Here is a 9,526-nt window from a genome sequence, read left to right on the forward strand (position 1 = left end):
AGGAATACGTCTTTCCCAAAGCGTATCCTTTGTGCAGACCTCCACCCTGGACATGGGATCTTACCCAGAGGCCAACCCAAAACAACGTGGTCGCTGCAGCAGAGGCAGACGGAGCGGCCTACTGGTCAGACTCAGAAGGCGAGCACACCATCCACCGCTTCCGAGCATATTACTCGCCAATGTCCAAGGTGGATGAAATTAGGGCACAAGTTGCCTTCCAGAGAGACATCAGAGATTGTAACATTCTCTGTTTCACAGAAACATGGCTCACTCGGGATATGTTGTCAGAGTCAGTACACCCACCCGGTTTATTCATGCATCGCGCTGACAGAAACAAACATCTCTCTGGTAAGAAGACGGGCGGGGGTGTATGCCTTATGATTAACGACTGGTGTAATCACAACAACATACAGGAACTCAAGTCCTTTTGTTCACCTGACCTAGAATTCCTTACAATCATATCCCGACCGCATAATATACCAAGAGAATTCACAGCCGTGTATATCTCCCCCAAGCAGATACCTCGTCGGCCCTGAAATAACTTCAATGGACTCTATGTGAACTGGAAACCATACATCCTGAGCCTGCATTTATTGTAGCTGGGGATTTTAACAAAGCTAACCTGAGAACAAGACTTCCTAAATTCTATCAGCATAGTGAATGCGCCACACAAACTGGTAGTATTCTGGATCATTGCTACTCTAACTTCCGCGATGCATATAAAGCCCTCCCCCGCCCTGCCTTCGGCAAATCTGACCATGACTCCATTTTGTTGCTCCCAGCCTATAGACAGAAACTAAAACAGGAAACGCCAGTGCTCAGGTCTATCCAAAGCTGGTCTGACCAATTGGATTCCACTCTTTAAGATTTCTTAGATCACGTGGACATGTTCCGGGTAGCATCAGAAAATAACATTGATGAATATGCTGACTCTGTGAGCCAGTTTCTCGGAGATGTCGTACCCACTGTGACTATTAAAACCTTTCCTAACCAGAAACAGTGGATTGATGGCAGCATTCGCGCAAAACTGAAAGCGCAAACCACCAATTTTAATCATGGCAAGGCGGGCGACTGGAAACATGACCGAATACACTACAACTATTCCTGTCACGCTGGTGTAAAGGATTTGGAGACAGGTGCAGGAATACACAATAGGGGTTTTTAATACACCCAAAACAAACATGTATACAAAAACATTGAGAAACACGGGACGATACCCGTAATACACGATATATGAAGCATGCAGCATAACAGCTGCACCAATGCGTAGGTACTCACACAACCAACGGACATGGGAACAATAATCGACAATGGGAACCCCCCCCCCCCGTGATCGCCTCGAGGAACGCAGTGCGAGCGATGCAGCTCCCAAAGTTGCGTCATCGTCGGACGGGCCAGTTGCCGATGCCGAAGTTGCAGCAGTATCTGATGGACCTGTAGCAGTGGCGTCGGACGGACCGGTTGCAGCGGCGTCTGATGGGCCAGTTGTGGCTGCTGAAGTGGCGTCGTTGGCTGGACCCGTTGTGGCGACGTCTGACGGCCCAGTTGCAGCTGCCGAAGTTGGGACGGAATGAAGGATAAAGTTCCGGAGGGATCCGTGACAATTCCCTCCGCAAGGCAAACAAACAAGCAAAGCATCAGTATAGAGACAAAGTAGATTCGCAATTCAACGGCTCAAACACGTGGCAGGGTCTACAGTCAATCACGGATTACAAAAATAAAACCAGCCCCGTCGGGGACATCGACATCTTGCTCCCAGACAAATCAAACAACTTCTTTGCTCGCCTTGAGGACAATGCAGTGCCACTGGCACGGCCCGCTACCAAAGCCTGTGGGCTCTCCTTCTCCGTAGCCAACGTGAGTAAAACATTTAAACGTGTTAACCCTCGCAAGGCTGCCGGCCCAGACAGCATCCCTAGCCGCGTCCTCAGAGCATGCGCAGACCAGCTGGCTGGTGAGTTTACATGTATATTCAATCTCTCCCTATCCCAGTATGCTGTCCCCACATGCTTCAACATGGCCCCCCTTGTTCCTGTTCCCAAGAAAGCCAAAGTAACTGAACTAAATGACTACTTCTGTCATCATGAAGTGCTTTGAGAGACTAGTTAAGGATCATATCACTTCCACCTTACCTGATACCCGAGACCCACTCCAATTTGCTTATGCCCTAATAGATCCACAGACCATGCAATCACTATCACACTGCACACTGCCCTATCCCATCTGGACAAGAGGAATACCTATGTAAGAATGCTGTTCATTCACTACAGCTCAGCATTTAACCCCATAGTACCCTCCAAACTCGTCATTACCCTGGGTCTCGACCCCACCCTGTGCAACTGGGTCCTGGACCTTCTGACAGGCTGCCCCCAGGTGGTGAAGGTAGGAAACAACATCTCCACCCCATTGATCCTCAACACTGGGGCCCCACAAGGGTGTGTGCTCAGCCCTCTCCTGTACTCCCTGTATCACCCATGACTGTGTGGTGTCATGTCTTTGGCTATGCCGGATTAAGTGATATGACATGCTATTCTATAAAATCCTTTCTCTGTAATTAATATTACCTGATTGAGCTAATCAGATAAATGTAATTAATTAGAATGTCGGGGAACCACAAAATAATATTTATAGATCTGTTATCTTCTGAATAAATTCTTAAAGACCTAGTAATATTTTATATCAATAGCAGTCAATATTAATCATCACCTTATTTCAGTCTCATCTGAAAGTTGTAAATTCTTCATGAACCCTGGCTAACAAGTTGAATCAGCAATACAAAATTGGGTTCAATTATTTATTTACTAAATACCTAACTAATCACACAGAATGAATCATACCTTGATTACAAATTATGTCATAAAGGGAAACGTCCCTAGTGGACGGAACAGATATGACAGCCGGTTACACAAAGAAAAGGGTGAAAGAGCGGGAAGACTGAGTGAAAGAGCGGGAAGACTGAAGAACAAAGGGAGAAGCGATGTCTCTATCGGGCCGTAGACAGGTACTCTATTGTAAATACAGAATTTTATGCATTCTAAATTACCGCCCATTTAGACAAGGAAAATGCAATAAATATTTACTCTGAGTTGCGCTTCGGTAGGTTGGTCGTAGATGCTGGTCGTGTTGGCCATGTAACGATTTTCATTGGTGGAATCAGAGGAGGACCAAAGTGCAGCGTGGTACGTGTCCATAATAATTTTAATTAACACGAACAAAAACAACAAAACAATAACCGAACAGTTCTGACAGGTGCAACAAACATTAAGCAGACAATAATCACCCACAAATCAAAATGGGAAAACAGGCTACCTAAGTATGGCTCTCAATCAGAGACAACGATAGACAGCTGCCTCTGATTGAGAACCATACCAGGCCAAACACATAGAAAAAAACCTAGACCTACAACATAGAATACCCACCCACATCACACCCTGGCCAACAGAGATCTTCCTGTCCTCGGAAGAATGTCTCTGGTAAATTGAACACATTGTAGTAACGTCGTTGTGTGGTAGACGGGATACTCTGTCTGTTCTTTCCCACGTTTGCAGCTGCTGTTGCTAACTCAACGGCTAGGAGGTATCACTTCTGTAGTGAATAAGAGTTCAAAGTTCATACCATTCGCAACCAAAGCTCACGCTCAGGTTGGCTGCATTCTGTTGTTATTATCTGAACCGTTCTGACATCAGATCATCATCCTAATGTACCCGGAACAGAAAGTTATATTGTCGTCAAGGCTTTATATAGGAAGGTAGAGGAGGGCGTGTTTCATAGTTTATAACCAATGTCTCTTCACGTGGGTGGGCCTAATTCCATCATGAAAACCCAATTCTCACATTTTAGAAGCTAAAATCACATTTCATCCCCTCCCAAATAATTTCATATTCAAACATTTAAATTGCACAACAATAATGTGTAGACTTTCCACTGTATCGTTTATGTCATCCTATCATTGATGAGAATGTCTCAGATGACAACCGAACTGACATCATATTCATTAAGTACCACCGCATATGTTCAACTGGTTGGATTACCAGAATATGTTTCATTTCCACCCACCTTCTGATGTTCCCAGAATCTCTGTTTTACAAAGGCTATACAAGAGTCCCTCTGTAGAGTCGAGAGAGAGAGAAGGGAGAAAGGTATTTATGGGGGGTGTCATAAACCTTACCCACAGGCCAACGTCATGACAGTGGCTATGCACGCCTCCAACTCAATCATCAAGTTTGCAGATGACAATACAGTGGTAGGCTTGATTACCAGCAACGACGATACGGCCAACAGGGAGGTGAGGGCCCCTGGAGTGTGGAGTCAGGAAAATAATCTCTCACTCAAGATCAACAAAACAAAGGAGATGATCGTGGACTTCAGGAAACAGCAGAGGGAGCACCCCCCTTCCACATCGACGGGACAGTAGTGGAGAAAGTTTTAAGTTCCTGGGCGTACACATCACAGACAAACTGAAATGGTCCACCCACACAGACAACGTGGTGAAGAAGGCGCAACAGCGCCTCTTCAACCTCAGTAGTCTGAAGAAATTTGGCTTGTCACCTAAAAACTCACAAACTTTTATAGATGCACAATTGAGAGCATCCTGTCGAGCTGTATCACTGCCTGGTACGGCAACTGTACCGCCCTCAACCGCAAGTCTCTCCAGAGTCTGCACAACGCATCAGATAGAAGCTGTTTTTCAGTCTCTCGGTCCCAGCTTTGATGCACCTGTACTGACCTCACCTTCTGGATGATAGCGGGGTGAACAGGCAGTGGCTCGGGTGGTTGTTGTCCTTGATGATCTTTATGGCCTTCCTGTAACATCGGGTGGTGTAGGTGTCCTGGAGGGCAGGTAGTTTGCCCCCGGTGATGCGTTGTGCAGACCTCACTACCCTCTGGAGAGCCTTACGGTTGTGGGCGGAGCAGTTGCCGTACCAGGCGGTGATGCAGCCCGCCAGGATGCTCTCGATTGTGCATCTGTAGAAGTTTGTGAGTGCTTTTGGTGACAAGCCGAATTTCTTCAGCCTCCTGAGGTTGAAGAGGCGCTTCTGCGCCTTCTTCACGATGCTGTCTCTGTGAGTGGACCAATTCAGTTTGTCTGTGATGTGTAGGCCGAGGAACTTAAAACTTGCTACCCTCTCCACTACTGTTCCATCGATGTGGATAGGGGGGTGCTGTTTCCTGAAGTCCACAATCATCTCCTTAGTTTTGTTGACGTTGAGTGTGAGGTTATTTTCCTGACACCACACTCCGAGGGCCCTCACCTCCTCTCTGTAGGCCGTCTCGTCGTTGTTGGTAATCAAGCCTACCACTGTTGTGTCGTCCGCAAACTTGATGATTGAGTTGGAGGCGTGCGTGGCCACGCAGTCGTGGGTGAACAGGGAGTACAGGAGAGGGCTCAGAACGCACCCTTGTGGGGCCCTAGTGTTGAGGATCAGCGGGGTGGAGATGTTGTTGCCTACCCTCACCACCTGGGGGCGGCCCGTCAGGAAGTCCAGTACCCAGTTGCACAGGGCGGGGTCGAGACCCAGGGTCTCGAGCTTGATGACGAGCTTGGAGGGTACTATGGTCTTGAATGCCGAGCTGTAGTCGATGAACAGCATTCTCACATAGGTATTCCTCTTGTCCAGATGGGTTAGGGCAGTGTGCAGTGTGGTTGAGATTGCATCGTCTGTGGACCTATTTGGGCAGTAAGCAAATTGGAGTGGGTCTAGGGTGTCAGGTAGGGTGGAGGTGATATGGTCCTTGACTAGTCTCTCAAAGCACTTCATGATGACGAAAGTGAGTGCTACGGGGCGGTAGTTGTTTAGCTCAGTTACCTTAGCTTTCTTGGGAACAGGAACAATGGTGGCCCTCTTGAAGCAGGTGGGAACAGCAGACTGGTATAGGGATTGATTGAATATGTCCGTAAACACACCGGCCAGCTGGTCTGCGCATGCTCTGAGGGCGCGGCTGGGGATGCCGTCTGGGCCTGCAGCCTTGCGAGGGTTAACACGTTTAAATGTCTTACTCACCTCGGCTGCAGTGAAGGAGAGTCCGCATGTTTTCGTTGCAGGCCGTGTCAGTAGCACTGTATTGTCCTCAAAGCGGGCAAAAAAGTTATTTAGTCTGCCTGGGAGCAAGACATCCTGTTCCGTGACTGGGCTGGTTTTCTTCTTGTAGTCCGTGATTGACTGTAGACCCTGCCACATACCTCTTGTGTCTGAGCCGTTGCTTGTTTGATAGCCTTGCGGAGGGAGTAGCTGCACTGTTTGTATTCGGTCATGTTACCAGTCACCTTGCCCTGATTAAAAGCAGTGGTTCACGCTTTCAGTTTCACGCGAATGCTGCCATCAATCCACGGTTTCTGGTTAGGGAATGTTTTAATCGTTGCTATGGGAACGACATCTTCAACGCACGTTCTAATGAACTCGCACACTGAATCAGCGTATTCGTCAATGTTGTTATCTGACGCAATACGAAACATATCCCAGTCCACGTGATGGAAGCAGTCTTGGAGTGTGGAGTCAGCTTGGTCGGACCAGCGTTGGACAGACCTCAGCGTGGGAGCTTCTTTTTTTAGTTTCTGTCTGTAGGCAGGGATCAACAAAATGGATTCGTGGTCAGCTTTTCTGAAAGGAGGGCGGGGCAGGGCCTTATATGCGTCACGGAAGTTAGAGTAACAATGTTCCAAGGTTTTTCCACCCCTGGTTGCGCAATCGATATGCTGATATAAATTTAGGGAGTCTTGTTTTCAGATTAGCCTTGTTAAAATCCCCAGCTACAATGAATGCAGCCTCCGGATAAATGGAGCCATCGATGTGTCTGCTTGGGGGGGATATATACGGCTGTGATTATAATCGAAGAGAATTCTCTTAGTAGATAATGTGGTCGGCATTTGATTGTGAGGAATTCTAAATCAGGTGAACAGAAGGATTTGAGTTTGTGTATGTTTCTTCCATCACACCATGTCTCGTTAGCCATAAGGCATACGCCCCCGCCCCTCTTCTTACCAGAAAGATGTTTGTTTCTGTCGGTGCGATGCGTGGAGAAACCCGCTGGCTGCACCGCCTCCGATAGCGTCTCTCCAGTGAGCCATGTTTCCGTGAAGCAAAGAACGTTACAGTCTCTGATGTCCCTCTGGAATGATACCCTTGCTCGGATTTCATCAACCTTGTTGTCAAGAGACTGGACATTGGCGAGAAGAATGCTAGGGAGTGGTGCACGATGTGCCCGTCTCCGGAATCTGACCAGAAGACCGCCTCGTTTCCCTCTTTTACAGAGTCGTTTTTTGGGGTCGCCGCATGGGATCCATTCCGTTGTCCTGGTTGAAAGGCAGAACACAGGGTCCGCGTCGCGAAAATCATATTCTTGGTCGTACTGATGGTGAGTTGACGCTGATCTTATATTCAGTAGTTCTTCTCGACTGTATGTAATGAAACCTAAGATGACCTGGGGTACTAATGTAAGAAATAACACGTAAAAAACAAAAAACTGCATAGTTTCCTAGGAACGCCGGCGCCGGAAGTAAGTGCAAATGTAGGGAGGTAGGCAATAAATAGGCCCTAGAGGTGAAATAATTACAATTTAGCATTAATACTGGAGTGATAGATGTGCAGATGATGATGTGCAAGTAGAGATCCTGGGGTGCAAAAGAGCGAGAAGATAAATAACAATATGGGGATGAGGTAGTTGGGTGTGCTATTTACAGATTGGCTGTGTACAGGTACAGTGATCGGTAAGCTGCTCTGACAGCTGATGCTTAAAGTTAGAGAGGGAGATATAAGACTCCAGCTTCAGACATTTTTGCAATTCGTTCCAGTCATTGGCAGCAGAGAACTGAAAGGAAAGGCATCCAAAGGAAGTGTTGGCTTTGGGGATGACCAGTGCAATACACAGTACCTGCTGGAGCGGGTGCTACGGGTGGGTGTTGCTATGGTGACCAGTGAACTGAGATAAGGCGGGGCTTTACCTAGCAAAGACTTATAGATGACCTGGAGCCAGTGTGTTTGGTGACGGATATGTGATAGACTACATCCAGTGTGCTGAGTAGAGTGTTTTGGGCAATTTTGTAAATGACATCGCCGAAGTCGAGGATCGGTAGGATAGTCAGTTTTACGAGGGTATGTTTTGCGGCATGAGTGATTTAATTTTGGATTGGGGATGTTTGATGTGACTCTGGAAGGAGAGTTTACAGTCTATCCAGACACCTAGGTATTTGTAGTTGTCCACATATTCTAGGTCAGAACCATCCAGAGTAGTGATGGTAGTCAGGCGGGAGGGCGCGGGCAGCAATCAGTGTCACGTTCTGACCTTAGTTAATTTATTATGTCTTTGTGTTAGTTTGGTCAGGGCGTGATTTGGGGTGGGTAGTCTATGTTCGTTTTTCTATGTTGTATTTCTGTGTTTGGCCTGGTATGGTTCTCAATCAGAGGCAGCTGTCGATCGTTGTCTCTGATAGAGAATCATACTTAGGTAGGCTGTTTTCCCCCATTTTGGTTGTGGGTGATTATTTTCAGTTTAGTGTTTTTCATCACCTCACAGGACTGTTCGTTTGTCGTTTTTGTTTTGTTGTTTTGTTCAGTGTTCAGTTGTTTTATTAAAATAATGAACACTTACCACGCTGCACCTTGGTCCTTCTCTCTTTCTCCAGACGACAAGCGTTACAATCAGTTGAAGAGCATGCACTTAGTTGTATAAGCATTTAAAAGCAGTTGGAGGCCACGGAAGGAGTGTTGTATGGCGTTTAAGCATGTTTGGAGGTTTGTTAGCACAGTGTCCAAAGAATGGCTTGATGTATACAGATTGGTGTTGTCTGCGTAGAAGTGGATCAGAGAATCACCAGCAACAAGAGCGACATCATTGATATATACAGAGAAAAGAGTCGGCCCGAGAATTGAACCCTGTGGCACCCCCATAGAGACTGCCAGAGGTCCGGACAACTGGCCCTCCGATTTGACACACTGAACTCTATCTGAAAAGTAGTTGGTGAACCAGGCGAGTCAGTCATCTGAGAAGCCAAGGCTGTTGAGTCTGCTGATAAGAATGGGGTGATTGACAGAGTCAAAAGCCTTGGCCAGGTCGATGAAGACGGCTGCACAGTACTGTCTTTTATCGATGGCGGTTATGATACCCTTTAGGACCTTGAGCGTGGCTGAGGTGCACCCATAACCAGCTCGGAAACCAGATTGCATAGTGGAGAAGGTAGGGTGAGATTTGAAATGGTCGGTGATGTGTTTATTAACTTGGCTTTCGAAGATTTTAGAAGGGCAGGGCAGGATGGATATAGGTCTATAACAGTTTAGGTTTAGAGTGTCTCCCCCTTTGAAGAGGGGGATGACCGCGGCAGCTTTCCAAACTTTGGGGATCTCAGACGATACGAAAGAGAGGTTGAATAGGCTAGTAATAGGGGTTGCACCAATTTCAGCCGATAATTTTAGAAAGAGAGGGTCCAGTTTGAACAAGATAGGATTGAAACTAATACAACTCCTGTTATGTCCTCACCTGTTCTGTCCTCTCCTGTCCTGTCCTCTCCTGTTCTGTCCTCTCCTGTCCTCTC

The sequence above is a fragment of the Oncorhynchus nerka genome, linkage group LG15 (assembly GCF_034236695.1).
Source record: "Oncorhynchus nerka isolate Pitt River linkage group LG15, Oner_Uvic_2.0, whole genome shotgun sequence".
Classification (NCBI taxonomy): domain Eukaryota; kingdom Metazoa; phylum Chordata; class Actinopteri; order Salmoniformes; family Salmonidae; genus Oncorhynchus; species Oncorhynchus nerka.